The 11826-nt window shown below is 40.7% G+C and overlaps 1 pseudogene; it reads right to left on the reverse strand.

Moving 5' to 3' along the window:
- Positions 1-4948: 4948 nt before the first annotated feature.
- Positions 4949-5886, reverse strand: LOC143403222 (aldo-keto reductase family 1 member B10 pseudogene; annotated as a pseudogene).
- Positions 5887-11826: the final 5940 nt, after the last annotated feature.

The following is an 11826-nucleotide window of genomic DNA, read 5'->3' on the forward strand; positions in this document are numbered from 1 at the left end:
TCCCACCAGCAATGTACAAGAGTACCCTTTTCCCCACATCCTCGCCAGCACTTGTTGTTGTTTGACTTCCTAATGGCTGCCAATCTTACTGGAGTGAGATGGTATCTTAGGGTGGTTTTGATTTGCATTTCTCTGACTGCTAGAGATGGTGAGCATTTTTTCATATACTTGTTGATTGATTGAATGTCCTCCTCTGAGAAATTTCTGTTCAGGTCCTTGGCCCATTTGTTGATTGGGTTATTTGTTATCTCATTGTCTCATTTTTTACGTTCTTTGTATATTCTGGATATTAGGGCTCTGTCTGAAGTGTGAGGAGTAAAGATTTGTTCCCAGGACGTAGGCTCCCTATTTACCTCTCTTATTGTTTCTTTTGCTGAGAAAAAACTTTTTAGTTTGAGTAAGTCCCATTTGTTGATTCTAGTTATTAACTGTTGTGCTATGGGTGTCCTATTGAGGAATTTGGAGCCCGACCCCACAGTATGTAGATCATAGCCAACTTTTTCTTCTATCAGACGCCATGTCTCTGATTTGATATCAAGTTCCTTGATCCACTTTGAGTTAACTTTTATGCATGGCGAGAGAAAGGGATTCAGTTTCATTTTGTTGCATATGGATTTCCAGTTTTCCCAACACCATTTGTTGAAGATGCTATCCTTCTTCCATTGCATGCTTTTAGCCCCTTTATCGAATATAAGATAGTTGTAGTGGATTGGTTTCTGTGTCCTCTATTCTGTACCATTGGTCCACCCGCCTGTTTTGGTACCAGTACCATGCTGTTTTTGTTACTATTGCTCTGTAGTATAGTTTGAAGTCTGGTATAGCTATACCGCCTGATTCACACTTCCTGCTTAGCATTGTTTTTGCTATTCTGGGTCTTTTATTTTTCCATATGAATTTCATGATTGCTTTCTCTATTTCTACAAGAAATGCCGTTGGGATTTTGATTGGCATTGCATTAAACCTATAGAGAACTTTTGGTAATATCGCCATTTTGATGATGTTAGTTCTACCTATCCATGAACAGGGTATATTTTTCCATCTTCTAAGATCTTTTTCTATTTCTCTCTTTAGGGTTCTGTAGTTTTCATTGTATAAGTCTTTCACCTCTTTTGTTAGGTTGATTCCCAAGTATTTTATTTTTTTTGAGGATATTGTGAATGGGGTGGTTGTCCTCATTTCCATTTCAGAGGATTTGTCGCTGATATACAGGAATGCCTTTGATTTATGCATGTTGATTTTATATCCTGCCACTTTGCTGAATTCATTTATTAGCTCTAATAGTTTCTTTGTAGACCCTTTTGGGTCTGCTAGGTATAGAATCATGTCATCTGCAAATAGTGATAATTTGAGTTCTTCTTTTCCTATTTTTATGCCTTTAATTTCTTTCGTCTGTCTAATTGCTCTGGCCAGTGATTCGAGAACTATGTTGAACAGAAGTGGTGATAGAGGGCATCCCTGTCTTGTTCCAGATTTTAGAGGGAATGCCTTCAGTTTTTCTCCATTCAGAATGATGCTAGCCTGAGGCTTAGCATAGATTGCTTTTACAATATTGAGGTATGTTCCTGTTATCCCTAGTTTTTCTAGAGTTTTGAACATAAAGGGATGCTGTACTTTGTCGAATGCTTGGGGGAGAAGTCTTTTCTGCTGTCCTCTAATAAAGTTTCTACTTTCCACTCTAAACTTGCCTTGGTGTGCTTCTCTGGTGTTATACTTCAACATTGGGGAAGAAAGGGCTCATCACCAGTAAACAACGGTAAAATTATGATGTATTTAACAAGGAATTTTTGTTATTCCTGTGATGCCAGGGTTACCAGATTCTTGCTTGGAGGCGTGAACTGGCTGGTAAAATAAAAAGTCTGAAAATAAGAAACAAAAGACAGTAGACAAAATAGTTTTAAAAACAGGTCGCCTGTGGGTCTTCCAGCCCTGATAGGAACTGGAACTCAATAAGGGAAAAGGGCCCAAATTCTTTATTTAAGAGGAAATACAGGGCTGGGGATGTGGCTCAAGCTGTAGCGCACTGGCCTGGCATGCGTGCGGCCCAGGTTCGATCCTCAGCACCACATACAAAACAAAGATGTTGTGTCCGCCGATAACTAAAAAATAAAATATTGAAATTCTCTCTCTCTCTCTCTCCCTCTCTCACTCTCTCTTTAAAAAAAAAAAAAAGAGGAAATACATCAAAAGTTTTCAGTGTGGCAGACTTCTTGAAGAAAACAAAATAAGAATGGAGAAAACAAGTTGTTTGGGGTCCATCTCCAGGTAGCTGCATTTGAATTTAGGGCTGTGAGCAGGGTGCCAGCATGATCTGGACTTCCTTTGACCAGGGAATTTCACCCAGAATTTCCCAGAAAATCATCCTCCCTGCCTTATGATGGCTCAAACAAACCCATGATTTATACACGGCTTCCAACATCTCACACTTCTTTACTTTTTAAATACAAGCAACAGGCAATTACTTGGAGTTTCCAGATCTTGAATCTGAGGGTACACAACCTATTATCATAACACAAAAAAGAATTAGTAGCAAACATATCATTCTAATAATATATACCATGCGAATGTTTTAACATATTTCCAAGATTAAAGTCATCTAATTCATAAAGTATTTGTTCAGCTAGAGGTGCATGAGCTCGATCCTGCTTTTCTGAATATCCTGAATGTGATGATGTAACTTCATAAGGTCCAAGCTATTATTATTGCTATGCCCAACGCCCATCAGATGATTTTTGACTTTTTTCCAATCCATTTTGAAGTATTATATTTGGCTGCATTAATAAAGACATACTTAGAGTCAGCGGGTCATCTAAATCTTTGTTTAAATTTGAGAGCAGAGAGTTCATTTACTATACTTATGATGGTAGCCTTCAAAGCATGAATTTAGCCTCAATCTTTTCATCAATATTCACCTTATTGTACAGGGATTTGGAAATATTTTGAGCCAAATTATTAAGAAAATTAGCTTAGTTAGATTACATTTCCTCAAATTATATGATATTTTTCTCCTTTTCTCTGCATTCTCACATTTCCAGAAATGAAAACATAAGGAGATTGAATGCAGGCTTGAAGGCCATAGGGGGAACCCTCCTTACAGTTCTTGCCTATAAAGTCAGAAAAGGAACCATCTGTAAAATGGAGAAAATCTAAGGCAGCTATTAAACGTGACAGATCCTTTTGTATGCCACCTTCAGTGAAAGTTAGGATACTACTGACAAATCCTCCAATAGTCATAGGATCCTGATGTAACTGACTTTTATCAATTTTTGAAGATCAATCCAAAACATATCTGCCACTGCTAGAGATATTATGTTGTACTGGCAAGACATTTGCATAATCCAACCATTAAGAAAACTTACCAAATTCTGTTGCAGATTGAATAGGGCAATAGATACTGGTGGATGTTACCTGGGAATAACTGGCCTGTTATGGGAAAGTTCCATTTTAATAACTGTCTGGACATATGCTCTTAAGTCCCTAGGGCTGGTATCATTGGCTGGTCTAGGTCCCCCATATGATGTCTTTTCCTCAAAAGTTATTTTAAACAGCCAGCCTGTTTATCACGGGACCAACATATAGGTGAATACCCACTATCGCCAGTATAATTAAACCCAGTGGCATGAATAGGTGTACTGTGTTTGTAAAACCTCCTATCATATCAGTATCATTATATGGGATGGATTCTCCAGAACATACAGCTGAGTATACTAAAGGTGGATCTGGTAAATAGGTCCAATAAGTTTCTCCATAGACTTTACTTACCAGACTCCTCAACAAAGCTAGCATGGCCCCAAACATTATAGTTTTAGTCTAATTTCCTCCTGGTTATTGAACTATCTGCTCAGTCTGAATTGTCAGGTCCTTCAGTTGTCTCCACAATGACAGGTTGGGTTTTCTGAAAATACACAAGCACAGCCTCTGCCCTATTTTGAGGATGCTCTTAAGACTGAGCCTAAGCAACTCCATTTTATTTTATTTTATTATTTTTTTAACTTTCATTATTTTTTAATTTTTATTTTTGAATCCTCAATTATAACAGAGACCCTGTTGTTTAACAAACATTTGTTCAGATCACATAAGTGGAAGAAATAGTCATTTGCTCATCTGAGCCATACTTCCCTGTGATAAGTCTTTTCCTGGTTCAACATATGGAATTAAATAAAACCTTCCTTAGGGGGAGGGAGGAGGAGAAGAAAAGAAGGTTATGGGAAGGAGATTGAGCAACTAATGTTGCATGCATGTACGATTAGAGCATTAAAAAATCCCATTATGTACAATTATAATGCACTAATAATTTTTTTAAATTTTGCCTAGATTCTGGCAAGATCAGGCACAATATGATTTCATATAAATTTAGCTAAAATGGGCCTTAGGGAGAGCAAATAAAACTTCAGTGAAGAGAAAGAATCCACTAAGTGCTGTTAGACCAGGACGCAAGAAAAGACCACTGACTCCAATTAAAATCAAATTAAAGCAAGCTTATTGTTTCGACCCGCCGGGCTGCCTCTCTCTCCCAAAACGGCCGAAACAAGACAGCTCAGCGGCTTTCTTGCAGCCCAACTTTATAGCCCAGAAAGTTACACAAAGTGTGTGGGGGGGTTACAGGTAACAGAACTCTGACAAGCATCACACTAATGGTAGTTTACATTTTTTGCTGGCCCCAACATCAGAATTTATGAGGACCATTAGAGCCTCAGAGAGGGTCGTTGTCTGGCCAGGGAAGGCCAATATTTATGAGGTGTCACTAAAGTTTCAGAGAGGGCTGCTCTCTGGTCAGAGAGCCAGGCATGGGTGAGTTCAAGGCATGGGCAGGCATTCCAAGCAGGTTCAGAATTTGCAGTAATTTATAGTAAAGCCGAAATTATCTTTTCATGGCTTTGTGGCGAGATGGCTCCCAATTTTAAGAAAAGATCAGGTTGGGTCTATTAGTGTCTCATCAGGAGACTCGGCTTCAGTAATCAGCATTGTAGGGGTATTCCAGCAAATGAGCCTGGTTAGCCAAGACACGGATCCTCCAGTTTCTGTTGAAGCTGAGTAAGATCACCATCTCCTAATCACTCAATTTGAAGTCAAAGACCTGAAAGTTCTTGACAATATGTTCTGGTGTCACAGACTTGGGGATCACCACCGCATTCCTCTGGATATGGAACTGAATATAAACCTGGGCTGGGGATTTTTTGTGCCTTGCAGCAATCTCCTTGAACTTAGGGTCCTCCAGTAGTGAAGGGTCTTTTGGTTTGGCCCAAGGTCTATCTGGAGAGCCCAGGGGGCTGTAGGCTGTGACAGTGATGCCCTTATAGTAGCAGTATTGGATCAGTTTCTCCTGGGTGAGGAATGGGTGGACACTCGACCTGGTTAGTCACTGGTTTATATTTGAGTCCAGGCTTATTCAAGATCTTTTCAATCTGGAAGTGGTTGAAGTTGGCGTCACCAAGAGCTTTCACCAACCCCCTCATCCACCAGCTCCTCCATGACCTCCCAGACATCCAAGAATGTTACTTTACTGATGAGGTTGTTACCTTTATCATCTTTGGGGAATAAGTCCTTCCCAGACTGAAATCCCTGGGGCCAATGAATAAGATAGACATCCAGATGGTCCAGTTTCAGATCCTTGAGGCTTCCTTCACAAGCTTACTCTCAAAGAAGGTGCACCACAACTTGCTCACAATAAAGAGGTCCTCCCACTTCACCACCTTCTCTTGGATCTTCTCTTGGATGGCTTCTCCAACCTCATTCTCATTCTGATAGATGTAGACACAGTCTATGTGGCAATATTCTGCCCATGGCCACCTTCATGGCTTCTTTGACTTTGTTTGGGGGAGACTTCCAGGTGCCCAGACCAAAGACAAGCATCTTGGCTTTGGTACTGAGCTCCACAAAGGTGGCCATGGTTGGTGCAGAAATGGCTTTGAGAGAGCAAATAGATGTCTGGCATCAGCAACTCCTTTTTAAAAACTCCAGTTTGAAACATGCAGTTTCACCAGGTACACGCACAGAGCCCTCCAGTATGGCCTCAAACAAGTTACTTCTCCTCACCCTGATAAATAGAGTGAAGTCCCTGGCAGGTTGTCCTTGCCTGATAAGAGGGAAAGGAGAGAAGATCAAGGTGGAGACCACCAGACCATATGTTTCTGACCCTAAGGTAAATGATGTCATGGAGAAATCTGGTGGCAGCTGATAAGGATTGAAAGGGGGATTAAAAGCCCCAAAATTTAGTATAAGAATTAGAGCTGATGAACAGGGATTCAGCCAGCTGAAACAAGGATGCCCTCAATCTGGACAACCTGATGAGGACCTGACATACCATCATTTTCCTGATCCTCTGTGCAATCCTCATGGCTCTCAAACTCTACTGACTCATCTGGACCCTGGTGAGAGCCTCAACTTCTCCCTATAACCCTCTTCTCAACCGGTCATCCACTCCATGCCAGGAAAAGCCTGCCTTGATTCACTGTGGTCTAAGTGAATGTGAATCTGCTTAGGACATAAAGCCTAAGGTTTAAGGCTGTTGAACTTAGCATGCAGAGGGAATGTCTGTCATTAGCCTGTCATGATTAAGTGTGTTTGCAGTGCTTAGAATTAATCTAGAATTGTTCGCTGTGAATTGATTATGTCTACTGTAGTGCCTAGCATTAAGGTTTGTCGTTTTCTTGATCAAAAGCCTATAGAGTGAAACTGTTTTGAGTGATTTGAATGAATAAAGCATTGAAAGGGACAGAAGCACATGGACATTCTTTATTTTTCCCCTTGACTGCATACATAGAAATTTTGCCCCCTGGCGACACCTATATTATTACTGAATCTGGTTTATTCTATTGTTCCATGTGTTGCTCAGCAGTAGTTAGGCTTTTTATATCAAAATTTAAAATTTTTTAATATCTTTATTTTTATTTATTTATTTTTATGTGGTGCTGAGGATCGAACCCAGGGCCTTATGCATGCAAGACAAGCGCTCCACCACTGAGCCACAAGACAAGCACTCCACCACTGAGCCACAACCCAGAGCCCTTAAATTTCTTTTTAAATAATTTTGTGGGATTTTGTGTGGTTATGTGGAATTCTGTTTCTCCCTTTTTTATTTTTTAAAATTGCAGAAAAACAGTTGATATAAGCTAGAGCATCATTAGCTTTAAATTGTAGAATGGCCCAGCATTGTCCAAGTATTTAAACAGTAAAAAGTGACTTAATAAATATTTTTATTTGGCCAGGGAAATTGGCAAAATTTACCTGTTAGGCCTGCCTAGGCTCCAGACCTGGTCACCACGGTCTAAGTGAGTGTGCATCTGCTAGACATAAAGCCCAAGGCTTGAGACTTTTGAACTTGCAGAGGAAATGTCTGTCATTATCCTGTTATATTTAGGTGTGTTGCAGTGCTTAGAATTAATCTAGAATTGTTTGATGTGAATTGATTAACCTAGAATTGTTTTCTGTGAATTGATTATGTCTATTGCAATACCTAGCATTAAGGATTGTCATTTTCTTGATTAAGAACCTATAGAGGGGCTGGGAGTGTGGCTCAGCGGTACAGCGCTCGCCTAGCATGTACAGGAGGAGGGTTTGATTTTCAGCACCACATAAAAATAAAGGCATTGTGTTGTGTCCATCTATACCGAAAAAAATAAAAAAAAATTTTAAAAAAGAACCTATAGAGTGAAATTGTATTGGCTAATTTGAATGAATAATGCATTGAAAGGTGCAGAAGCAAGTAGACATTCTTTATTTCTCAACTGCACATGTTGCAATTTTGCCCCCTCTTGACAAAGTTCTTAACCAAGAAAATGACAATACTTAATGTTGGGCACTACAAATACATTAATTCAGACTTATAAAAGCAATAAACACAACTAATTCGAAGCAAACAAATTCAAAGTTAAATCAAAGCACTGCAAACACTCTTAATCTTGACAGACCTATTATGGACATTCTCTCAGCATGCTAAGCTCAAGTGCTAGATTTAAAGTCTTAAGTTTTAGGTCTTAAGTCCAGCAGATGCACACTCACTCAGACTGCAGTGATCAGGTCAAGATGAAGATGAAGGCCTCTCCTGGGGTGGAGTTGACAGCTGGCTGAGACCCTCATAAGGAGAAGTCGCCTTTCTCACCAGGGTCAAGAGGCTGCTGTAGAGTTTGAGAGTGGTGAGAACAATGCACAGGATCAGGCAAATGATGAGGAGTTGGTGAAAGAATTCGCCGGGAGAATTCCAATTTTATTGCAAAAGGCTGTGTGCTTATATAGAACTAAGGGGAGATGGTAGGGCTTAGATAAATGGCAGGCCACCCGTTTGTTGGCAAGTTCTTCCAGATATCAGCTCCGGAGCCCAGGAATTAGTTCTTATTGGGGCTAAGGTTCCCCGCCAGTGAGATTTGAAATTGGCGCTGGCGGGAGAGTTCACACGGGTGGAAACTTTTCGTGCCACTGCAGAAAAGAGGAAGGTAGGAAGAAGAGGTCCTTCGGCGCCATGTTGGGGTTTTTCTCTGGGGTGTGGCTGCCGTTTACACTTTTCCCAACAGTTGGGATATCAGTCCAGGTCCTCATCAGGCTCTCTGGCATGTGGGCATCAGTATAGGCTGGCTGAATGTCTGTTCATTTGTCCCATTTGGGGCTTTTGCGTACCCTTTTGGTCCCTACCGGCTGTTACCAGGTTTCTCAGTGACATCTTACATTTTAGAGAGGACATGTAGTCTGCTGTTTTCCACCCTGATTTTACCCTTCTGGCTCTTATCAGGGTTACAACAAATGACATGTGACTTCACCCTCTTATTAGGGTTGTGAAAAGTGACTTGTGTAAGAGTAAAAGAAATTGAAGTTAAAGTGTAAAAGACTGGGCATTGTAAAGTTTCTAAGCTGCAAGGCCTGAGTTAAAAAGTAAAGGACCAGGTATTGTTAAGTTCCTCTGCTACCCCCAAAACCTGAAATTCCTGTAGCTGTTAGGACAATACCCGGAACTGCCCAGTAAATATTCCCCCTGACCCTCTGGTTGTTTAATAACCTAGGACCCTGTGTAGCCTGGCACCTAGGCATTCAGGGCCCAAAACCAATCAGTTTGAATGTGTACCCCGCCTAGGAGTGACCAATCACCCCCCCGCCCAACCTGTTCCCGCCAATGAATGTACTAATCATGTCTAAGAATTGTTGTTTGATTTTCCCACGGTGTATGATGATTTATTAAAGGAGACTGTGAGGTATGCAAAGCCCCCACCCTTTCCAAAAAGTGTACTTAAACACTGCTCAAGCCCTGCCCAGGGCTCTGGGCTGCTCTCCCTTCTTGAGTGAGCACGGAGCCCCAGCACGCTGGATTGGATCCTCAATAAACCCCTTTTGCTATTGCATGAGTTGGTCACTTGGTGGTCTCTTCCTCTGACATTCGCTGGACCCTTACACTTTTTTATCAGGCTATGCCCAATGACATATTGGGAGGCAGACTGCAGGTTTATTTTAAAATAGAGTTGCTTAGGCTAAGGTCATCCTTACAAGTATGTTGTTTTTAAGTCCTTTGGGTATAAACAGAGGAGTGGGTTAACTGGATCAATGGTAGTTTCATTCCAAGTTTTCTGAGGAATCTTCACGCTGCTTTCCAAAGTAGTTGTGAAGCCAGAATTAGGCAGTCAGTATAGATAGAGGTAAATCCAGTCAGGTTGTATCAAGGAAGCCAATCTGAGTCTGCTCCCTGAGGGATTGATACGTTAATTTCTTCAGAGCCTTTCCACCACCCTTAACAAGAACCTGCCCCTGCTCCAATCTGTTGCTAAGGTAACCTGTCCCAGGAATTGACCCTTCTATAGGGAGCTATAAAATTGTTAATTAATGTGTCTTGGGCTGTTCCATCCTTCCTTTCCTGCTTCAGTTCACCTGTTTTTCACCCTTTTGGTCATCCCATTGAGCAGTTCCTAGGCCAAGTCTCTACACTGAAAGGAGAGAAATAAGGGGAAGAGGGCAGGAGAGCAAAAGAAGCCTAGGATATATAAGGGGTAGAACTCCTCGCTTCTTGGGACACCAGGATACCAGCTATGGGCCCTTTCTTCTTCCTGGGAAAAGTCTATGTTACCTCTTTTGAAATAAACTCTGCTTTATATACTTGCCTCGGCGTGCTTCTCTAATGTTATACATCAACATGTGAGGAATCAGGACTTCCTTTCAGTAACCAGCAGTATCAGTTGCACCAATTTGCAGTGCCACCAGCAATGTATGAGTGTACCTTTCCCCCCACATCCTTGCCAATACTTATTATTGCTTGTATTCTTAATAATTGCTATTCTGCCTGGAATGAGATGAAATCTTGGAGTAGTTTTGATTTGCATTTCTCTAATTACTAGAGATGATGAACATTTTTTCCAGATGTTTGTTGATCAATTGCATTTCTTCTTCTGTGAAGTGTCTTTTCAGTTCCTTAGCCCATTTATTGATTGGGTTTTCTCTCTTTCTCTTTATTTATTTATTTATTTATTTATTTTTGGTGTTAAGGTTTTGAATCCTTTATATATCCTGGAGATTAGTGCTCTATCTGAGGTGCATGTGTCAAAGATTTAGAAAAGGAGATTATTAACAAAGAAGCATGGTCAAATATGAAATATTTTGAGTTTTAAAAGGTAAACTTATATAATATATCTCCTGCAGGATCACAGTAGCAACATAAACATAGTTCTGGTTTGTTTTGTTTGTTTTTACAACCAGGTAGTAGCTGACGGGAAAGCAAGGAATGAGAGATGGGTAAGAGAGAAATGAAAGACGGAGACCAGGGCAGAGATACACAGGAGAGTTTACTTATCAGAGCTGACTGTTAAACCACGATGCAAAGAAAAGACCATTAACTCCAATTTGAATCAAATTAAAGCAAGTTTATATTTGTGTACAAAGGAGCTGGCCAGAACTGTCTCTCCCGAAACCCTGGACTAGAGATCAGTACCCCAGGTCTCTAGGAACACAGTTTTATAACACAAAAAGTTGCAAAGCAGGGTGTCTTGAGAACTTACAGATAATAGGATTTTGACAAGAAAAATACAAAGGCAGATAGTAGGTTAATGATTTACACGGCTTAACATTTCAAGATAGGGAATAAATTCAGATCCCAACATCAGAATTTATGAAGCACCCCTGAGGTTTCAGAGAGGATTGTTATCTGGTCAGTGGGAGCCAGGATTTATGAGGTGCCACTAAGGTTTTAGAGAGGGTTGTTATCTGTCTAGGGAAAGCCAGGCATGGGTGAGTTCAAGGCATAGGCAGGAATTCCAAACAAGTTTAGAAATCACAGTAATTTATAGTAAAACAGAAATTAACTTTTCAAAATTTTGTGATGAGATGGCTTCCAATCTTGAGATGGAATTAGTCTGGGTTCATCACTGACAAATAAAAGCCATCTCTCTATAGAAGAGAAAGGCAAAATAGCCTTGAATTCTGGGACTTTTATGGGGGAAGCTCAAGAATCAGAGCTGGGCAGATCCTAGTGCAAGGGGTAAAGGATTGGATTGGTATGAGGGAGTGGTGAGCCTTTCTCAAAAAGGCCCTTGGGTGGAAAAGCAAAACTTTTTCCTTAAAATGCCAGCTGTCGCTTAAGATGGCCATCCAGATGCTAAGCAACAACCTTATATTCCCCCCTTTTTGTGTTTTTATAGGGCCACTCAGGAAACAGGGATGTAGGTCAATCTTCTATAACTGCTTCCTGCTGGGAAGGGGAAGCATTTGAATCACTCATTAGGGGCATAGGATGTCATTGGAATGATGACAGAGGTGGAGTGGTGCTGGAAAGCTGTCCCAGGTGCCCCAATTTTTGGTGAGGGATTGGTATTCCTTTAAAAAAAATCTGGCTTATAGTTTGATTAGAGACTTTTGGAT

This window comes from Callospermophilus lateralis, chromosome 1 (genome assembly GCF_048772815.1).
Source record: "Callospermophilus lateralis isolate mCalLat2 chromosome 1, mCalLat2.hap1, whole genome shotgun sequence".
Taxonomy (NCBI): Eukaryota; Metazoa; Chordata; class Mammalia; order Rodentia; family Sciuridae; genus Callospermophilus; species Callospermophilus lateralis.